Here is a 9,254-nt window from a genome sequence, read left to right as displayed (position 1 = left end):
ACAGTAACAGACTCATCATTATATCACTCCTACAGTAACAGACTCATCATTATATCACTCCTACAGTCAGACTCATCATTATATCACTCCTACTATCACAGACTCATCATTATATCACTCCTACAGTAACAGACTCGTCATTATATCACTCCTACTATCACAGACTCATCATTATATCACTCCTACAGTAACAGACTCGTCATTATATCACTCCTACTATCACAGACTCATCATTATATCACTCCTACAGTCAGACTCATCATTATATCACTCCTACAGTAACACTCATCATTATATCACTTCTACAGTAACAGACTCATCATTATATCACTCCTACTATCACAGACTCGTCATTATATCACTCCTACAGTAACAGACTCATCATTATATCACTCCTACTATCACAGACTCGTCATTATATCACTCCTACAGTAACAGACTCGTCATTATATCACTCCTACAGTAACAGACTCGTCATTATATCACTCCTACAGTAACACTCATCATTATATCACTCCTACAGTAACACTCATCATTATATCACTCCTACAGTAACAGACTCATCATTATATCACTCCTACAGTAACACTCATCATTATATCACTCCTACAGTAACAGACTCATCTTTATCCTGACCCTCAGTGCCTCGGGGCTCCGAGAGGTGGTTAGAGCGTTGGGCCAGTAACCGAAAGGTTGCTGAATTGAATGCCCGAGCTGACAAGGTAAAAGGTACAAGGTAAAAATCTATCGTTCTGCCCCTGAACAAGGCAGTTAACCCACTGTTCCCCAGTTAACCCACTGTTCTTAACTGACTTGCCTAGTTAAATAAAGCTTCCTAGACCTCTTTTCCCCTCCATTCCTCCTCCGTATTCCAAGTATAAGTCTCCTTATGATAATACTGCACTTCTCCTGACATACATCTTGTTCTTGCCTTCTCAAGGGACGCCATTTAAAACCAGCCAACCAATCACAATCCCCGTACAATCAGCACGAACCCCTCGGGATGGAGCACTAAACGTCCCACTTATAAAGCAGCTGCTTCGTCTTGATGTTCTTCTTTATCAAAAGCTACTGCGATGCTTTTCCATTTCTAACAAGCACGCTCTTACCAACCTCTATCCACCGTCTCTCTCTTCCAACCTCCATCCACCGTCTCTCTCTTCCAACCTCCATCCACCGTCTCTCTCTTCCAACCTCCATCCACCGTCTCTCTCTTCCAACCTCTATCCACCGTCTCTCTCTTCCAACCTCCATCCACCGTCTCTCTCTTCCAACCACCATCCACCGTCTCTCTCTTCCAACCTCTATCCACCGTCTCTCTCTTCCAACCTCCATCCACCGTCTCTCTCTTCCAACCTCTATCCACCGTCTCTCTCTTCCAACCTCCATCCACCGTCTCTCTCTTCCAACCTCTATCCACCGTCTCTCTCTTCCAACCTCAATCCCCCGTCTCTCTCTTCCAACCTCCATCCCCCGTCTCTCTCTTCCAACCTCCATCCCCCGTCTCTCTCTTCCAACCTCCATCCGCCGTCTCTCTCTTCCAACCTCCATCCACCGACTCTCTCTTCCAACCTCCATCCACCGTCTCTCTCGTCCAACCTCCATCCACCGTCTCTCTCTTCCAACCTCTATCCACCGTCTCTCTCTAAGCTTCTTGTGCTTTATGGAACATTTCAGGAATGTTTTATTCCAGCTCATGAATCATGGGACCAACACTTTAAATGGTGCATTTATAGCTTTGTTCAGTGTGGATTTCTCAACCAAAACAAGACAGATATCATTACATTATATTTCTATCTGCAGTGTGATGTTATATTATTACAACAGTCAGTGTGTATAGCATCTGTTATCCTTAATTTATTATCACCATGTTACTATACTGACTTATCATCAATAAAGACAATCTACCAACATAATACACTTTCAGTGATGAAGAGGAGCCACACAGACAGTTGGAACTGTTTGTATTTATAATTCAGTTGAAGGATAGTTGACAACATTTCACAGTTTACAAGCAGATCGTGACATAACAACACACTCATATTGTTGACTTTGTATGCCAATTAGAGGTCTTCATATACCCGAGACCCAGGCCCATTCTGGTCTGAAATTCTAACCTGTCCCTCGGGTCCTGTTTGATTGTCATCGGATCTCGGGTCTACGTAACCACAGCTGATAGATCCGAATAGACCCGACCGTGGCTCTGCATAGTCTATAGCATATATATTTTACGCCAATCAGGTGAAATGATTGACTTATAGAAGGCCTAGCCAACATATAAAGACCTAGTAGTTAACCAGGGATGGCAGCGTAGCCTAGTGGTTAGAGCGTTGGACTAGTAACTGAAAGGTTGCAATTTCGAATCCCCAAACTGACAAGATACAAATCGGTTGTTTTGCCCCTGAACAAGTCAGTTAACCCACTGTTCCTTGGCCGTCATTGAAAATAATAATTTGTTCTTAACTGACTTGCAAAGTTAAATAAAGGAAAAATAACCATTAGAGCAACTTGGCCAATATATCTGGACCCGTGAGGAACTCTAATGTCAATACAAACCAGCCCTTCTACTGATTTGAATTATGTATAAAAAAATATTTACTACTGGAGTCTATGGACTTATTTTGTGGGCCCATAGGGCTCATGGTCAAATGTAGTGCACTACAAAATAGGGTCCATGTTCAAATGTAGTGCACTACAGAGGGAAAGGTGCACCATTTGGGACACTCAGCGCCCCAGAAAGTCTGACCTGAGTGCTTGAATGAAGTCCTTCTCGACAGCGAGCATGGACAGTGCATTGAGCCTGCCGTTGTTCTGTTGCCAAGCGACCGCGGAACCCGAGGTGTTCCGAGAACACGGCAACGCCTGGATTCTCTTCAGAGTGGGGAACCTTCTGTCAGACTCGGTGGTCTGCATGGGAGTGGCGATGATGATTTTGAGAAGAGAGACCGTCTCTGACAAAACATTCTGGAGGTTGAGCTCGCTGATTGTTTTCAGTAATGACAGAGCTGTTGTACCCCTGTGGTGCTCCGTGTGTCAGTACAGATAGGTCAATTCATCTTTCAGCTTCCCAGTGTTAACCACCACAGCTTGGCAGCACACTGTAGGGCTAAGCACGGGAAACAGCCTACGAACTTAGAGAAGGGTGTGGGATTCACCAGTTTGGCTGCGATTAAATGGTCGCTACTTTGAGAAAACCTGTGATGCACATGTGTGACGATGACGTCACATGCCTTCCTCATGACCGCTGCAGTTCTGTGTCTCTCTCTTGACGTTGTCCGACGTGGGGCCTACGTGTGCTGTGGCCTCAGCTCTCCCCTGTTGGGCTTGAACGAACTTCTCGAAACTATCAACTGCCTGTTCGATGTCCGCCACGACAACGTCCCTTTTGTGTATGTTGACAGTGAGAACATCCACCTCTTGCATGACCAAATAGAAAAATTCCAGTAGTTGTAGGAACGTGGGTTTGGCTGACAGGCCGTAAGCCTCTCTGATAGAGTCCTGGTCCCACATCGGCTGTGTCCTAATATCCTCCACACACTTCTGAAGAGCAATGCGATTCTCCCAAACCACACTGACCATTTCTCGCTAACAGTTCCTCCCTGCAGCTGTAGCTCTCTTTTGGCTGAGCTTTGAAGAAAGTTTCAAAACAAAGACAAAGACACAAAAAAAAAAACACTTTTGAGTTGAGTCGCTGTCGCCGAGCAGATCTGCTGGAGTGTGACGCGTAGCGGGCGAGCGTAGCAGTGCACAGAGTTAGCGCTGGGATAGGTGTGTTTCAGGTGAGTTTCCAGGTTGCGTACGTCTGACCAATCAGCTTCCAGATTCAGTGACCCCGTCGTACGTCTGACCAATCAGCTTCCAGATTCAGTGGCCCCGTCGTACGTCTTGACTGCCTTGGGTGAGACCGGCGGCCGTTTTATCCTTTAGGTCCACAAACTCCCAAAACCTCTCCATGCCAGTATTGTCTGGAAGCGTGTACCGTAGCACGACAGAGACCTGCTGTGGCGTACTGGAGTAGATTGTGAGCCCAAGAAGCTGATCTTGGGCCAGTATTGCATTTTCCACACTAATGGTGGGATTGGGGAAGCTGATCCTAGATCTGTAGTTAGTGGCAATTCTGCCCATGAACAGGCAGTTAACCCACTTTTCCGAGGCCGTCATTGTAAATAAGAATTTGTTCTTAACTGAGTTGCCTTGTAAAAAAGGTTAAAAAAAAACATATATATATAAAAAATAAAAATAATATCACCCTGGAGGAGACCTCCCCTGTCCACGGCATGCCGTCCACCTGCACCGCTACGAAGCTAGCCGCCCACACCTCCTTGGTAATCGCCTCTTTGTACACCTCGTGCATACAGTCAAACAGTTGGTTTTGTACATAGCCTCTTGGGTGCTTAGAGAAGCTGTGAGCGTCGCAATGCCTCTGGAGTCTCCCTCGCACATCGTCTCAAAGACGCACTTAAACATGGATGTGTTTAGGGAATCCGACTCGACCAGGCCGCTCGGCCACGTCGCAGCCATGTGTCTCCCGCACAGAACGTAGCTTTTGACGTTTCTACCCAGAAACGTACCTACTCTCCTCCGTTTGTCTGTTGTGTATCTCAATGGGAGCTTGGGTTTACACCGACCAGCTGACCAGCGGCGTTAAGTCTTCCCTAGAAATTCCAGTTTCATTCCGTTTTCCAGATGAGTCCAACAACTCACATGTTTGGAAATCCTTTCGGAGAGGTGCTTCAGGTCCTTGAAACCCACCGTTGACCAAGTCTTTGCCGAATAAAAGGCACGGGAAGAAGAAAAGGTTGTTTTTTTTGGAGACGCCGTCAGGCCACGATTTCTTATGGAACCACGAGGGGTTGAACGAACCTGCCCTGTGACGGGTCGAGTCCTTTCCCTTTGTTCTGTGTTGAGGAAGTGTTATGTCTACATCAGGTGGCTGGTGGGGGACCGAGACTTTATCTAGAGTTTCTCCTCCTGAGACAGAGTGTAATGGTTAGCAAGGAGAAAATCCACATGGTTACCGATTGATGTTGGTTTTCCCGGCCTGGTTCAAGCTCTCATCAGATATATCTTCATGTTTACTAGGATCCCCATTAGCTGACACGATGACGAAAGACAATTGTGGGAGGACTGGTGGGAGGATTGGTGAGAAGGAGCTGGAAGTCTTTTTCCGTTTGGGAGGACATGTTACACCGTGGCTGCGGTCTTTACAAGTGTGTCTTCTCAACTGCTCTGGCTCACAGAAACTAGTGAAGCAGTCCAAGCAGTGGGGATGTTTCTGCCTTGAGTTCCTCCCTCGGTGGTTTCCTGATACTGTGCTCGCTGAGTGAGCCTGAGTTGGAGCTCTCTCCTGTGGGAATATATTAAACAGATGTGGGATTACAATCAGAAAAGTTTTTTTTTTTAAATAATACATTGTTTATTTAGAATTCGGGTGTGATTAAAACACCAAACAATACAAAAGGACTCCCCAATTAAATTACAGCGCCTATCAGAATGTATGAGGTTAAAGGGGAAGTTGACCTAAAATCCTAAATTTCCCAATTGATTACATACATTGAAACTAGTGAGCTGGAGTTCCCTCTGCCCCTCTCTCTCCCTGCAGTCGAGAACTCTCACTCTCTCTCCCTGCAGTCTAGAACTCTCCCTCTCTCTTACCTGCAGTCTAGAACTCTCCCTCTCTCTTACCTGCAGTCTAGAACTCTCCCTCTCTCTCCCTGCAGTCGAGAACTCTCACTCTCTCTCCCTGCAGTCTAGAACTCTCCCTCTCTCTTACCTGCAGTCTAGAACTCTCCCTCTCTCTCCCTGCAGTCTAGAACTCTCCCTCTCTCTCCCTGCAGTCTAGAACTGGAAAGCTGCATAAAAGGGTCACGTGACTCGTCTTTCTGTACGACTAACTCTGCTCCGTTGTCAGTCGAAGAGTGATTGTGGAATCTGCGAATTGTGGACAGATTCTTTGAAAGGTACTGCCAAATCAGGTATTTAAAAAAATTATCTAAATTACTAATGGTTTTGAGTGAGGAAATGAGTACTTTCCCCATCTAAAACTATTGCGATTATTTTAATGTGGCCGACTGCAACAGCAGCAGAGATGGGTAACAACTGTGCATGTGCGCTCTCGTGGGGCAAACTCTGTGACCAGTGGAGGCTGGTGGGAGGAGCTATAGGAGGACAGGCTCACTGTAATGGCTGGAATGGAATAAAGGGAACGAAGTCTAACCTGTGGTTTCCATATGTTGGATACGGTTCCATTTATTCAATTCCAACCATTACACGCCGTCGTACATTTCGATCCAGAGCATCCCAAACATGCTCAATGAGTATGCAGGCCATGGAAGAATTGGGACATTTTCAGCTTCCAGGAATTGTGTACAGATCCTTGCGACATGGGGGCCGTGTATTATCATGCTGAAACATGAGGTGATGGCAGTGGATAAATGGCACGACAATGTGCCTCAGGATCTCATCACCAAACACCAACTGAAGTCTTTCGTCGTTTTCTCAGCTTGTCATTTCCTTAAAACTGGTAAAAACGGATGACATCTTGCATAGGACCAGTCTTTCCACTGTTTTGGAGTTATGGTGCTTCCTCCCCGGTCCCTAAACGAAACAGACAACTTTACTGGTGTTAACTAGACTATTAGTTCCCCGGTCCCTAAACGAAACAGACAACTAGACTATTAGTTCCCCGGTCCCTAAACGAAACATTCAACTTTACTGGTGTTAACTAGACTATTAGTTCCCCGGTCCCTAAACGAAACAGACAACTAGATTACTAATGCGTTCATTCTAACGATGTAAGACGTTATTCTGGTGAGCATTTCTTTATTTAGTTTTCTGGGGCAACAAGTTATGACAGAAGAGAAGCTGCATGTATCAAACTATAGTTGACAAACAAAAATGGCCGACCAAATGTCAGAAATTATAATTTGGTTCTACTAAATGTCAGAAATTATAATACGGTTCTACCAAATGTCAAAAATTATAATATGGTTCTACTAAATGTCAGAAATTATAATACGGTTCCACCAAATGTCAGAAATTATAAACAGAAACTTGTCTAAATTAGGGGTGAAAGTAGCCAGTAGTAAATTCATTATGGCTAAATTATAAGGGAATTATTATGGTGGATCTAACTGCGCAGGTAGCCTACCTATTGAAGTGATTTGTTTGAAAATCAAATGAAAACAGAAACACACAACACCTGTGATATGTGAAACTGAGCCCGCACAGACCGCAAAAACTACAGTATACGGGAGGAGACGTTTACATGCCACAGTATCCTGTCTTAGATCAGCTCATCCCTGGCATCTTATCTGGGGTTTTCATAACCGGGATACAAGCTTTTTTCAGGTTATTGTAAAAACGGGATATGATATTTATACGCGTCAACTCAAAAACAGAATAGTTGAGTATCCTGAATGATAACGGGATGTGATATTTATACGCGTCAACTCAAAAACAGAATAGTTGAGTATCCTGAATAATAACGGGTTGTGATATTTATACGCGTCAACTCAAAAACAGAATAGTTGAGTATCCTGAATGATAACGGGATGTGTGTGTTTATATGTAAACACGGTCAGTGGCTAAATCAGAGTTAAATCAGAGTCATGTAAAATCTCTTGAGAAAACATTTTAAAACGCATCTTCTGAATTAAACGAAGATCAGTATTTTGACGTTTGGCATCTCCGCTGCTTTGCAGAGCTGGCAGTGAACAGACACGTCATGAGTCAAGCCTTTTATGTCGCTTTCCAGTTCTAGGCTGCAGGGAGAGAGAGAGGCAGAAGGCAAACCCCACCTAACTAGATTCAATGAATGGAATCACTTGGGAAATGCTTTAGGTCACAACTGTATTATTTTGTCATTGACATCTCTCCATACCCCACATCCAACCTAACTGACCTGGAGGAGCCACATCAGCATTTCTCTCCTCTTCGACTTGGACCTCTCTCTTCTCCCCCTCTTCCTTATCTTCTTTGATTTCCGCTCTTTTCTTCTTTGATTTCCGCTCTTTTCTTCTTTAACATCTCCCTTCTCCTCCTTTTTGACAATCACATTGAGTTCCAGTGTTTGACCGCAGTCCTCCAGCTTCACTGACACCGTCTCTGGACCAGGCTGTGAGCTTCTCCCGACTGGAACGCCACAGCCAGAACCCGGTTCAGACATGGTGGGCTAGAGGTGGGTCAGTAGAACCAGAGGCGGTATAAAAGGGGAGTTTAAAAAACAAACAGGTTATAGCACATTTGGGAAAGGGGTGCAATGTGGTAGTAACATGCTGATGTGGTAGGAAACATAGCAAGCTAGCTTACATTTGAGAAATTTAGCAGATACTCTTATCCAGAGCAACATACGAGTGTATAACTTTTCGTAGTCAAAAGTAATAGCTAAATACTATATTATGGACAAAAAACACGACGCATAGTGTAAGCTAGCTAGAAAGACACCAACCTATTGAGCTGCCGTCACTTTCCAACCCAAGACAATGGCTAGTGCAACGTTAGCTAGCTTACAAGCTAGGATAACAAACACTCAAGAGTTTGTCTGAGACATGCGTTATTTAAATAACTCATTAAAGTTCAAACTGAAAATGTAAAACACATTTAAACGAATTTCCTATCTACCTGAAATAATTTGTTTGTTGGGATGAGAATACGTCAGCTAAGTAATAACTTCCGGGTGACGTCATTTTGGGTTGAAAAATCCTTCAACATAAGAGTCGTGTCCTGTAAACCGTGTGTAAATGGGTTATGAAGGCGAAATAAACGATTGGAAATATATGCACAATTATAATCCTATCGTATACTAGTTATCAAACATCTATATCTCCATTTATGATCAGCTCTGTGTTTATCCTTCTCCTATTATTTTATAATCGCCTACTATTCAACACACTAGCAGACATATTTATTTATTTAACCTTTATTTAACTTGGCAAGTCGGTTAATTAACAACTAATTCTTATTTACAATGACGGCCTACCAAAAGGCCTCCTGCGGGGATGGGGGCTGAGATTAAAAATAAATTACATAAAAATATAGGACAAAAACACACATCACAACAAGAGACAACACTACACTAAAGAGCAAGACACGACAACAACATGGCAGCAACACAACAAAGTAGCAGCAGAAAACAGGGTACAAACATTATTGGGCACAGACAACAGCACAATTTTTTTTATTTTACCTTTATTTTACTAGGCTAGTAACTAGGCTATTCAACTCATTAGCAGACATAATATCTGATACTATAG

The 9,254-nt window shown here is 43.8% G+C and overlaps 1 long non-coding RNA gene across 1 annotated transcript; it reads right to left on the bottom strand.

The window, feature by feature from the left end:
• Nucleotides 1–1,861: 1,861 nt before the first annotated feature.
• On the bottom strand, nucleotides 1,862–8,659 carry LOC135536662 (uncharacterized). The gene is made up of 3 exons (XR_010455046.1): nucleotides 8,450–8,659; nucleotides 7,904–8,173; nucleotides 1,862–5,347 (listed from the first exon to the last, which is right to left on the bottom strand). It is a non-coding gene; the product is annotated as an uncharacterized LOC135536662 (long non-coding RNA).
• Between the last annotated feature and the right edge of the window lie 595 nt (nucleotides 8,660–9,254).

The sequence above is a fragment of the Oncorhynchus masou genome, unplaced genomic scaffold, assembly GCF_036934945.1.
Source record: "Oncorhynchus masou masou isolate Uvic2021 unplaced genomic scaffold, UVic_Omas_1.1 unplaced_scaffold_6474, whole genome shotgun sequence".
NCBI classification, from domain to species: domain Eukaryota; kingdom Metazoa; phylum Chordata; class Actinopteri; order Salmoniformes; family Salmonidae; genus Oncorhynchus; species Oncorhynchus masou.
The sequence above is the reverse complement of the archived record's forward strand: the minus strand, read 5'-3'. Positions and strand labels throughout refer to the sequence as shown.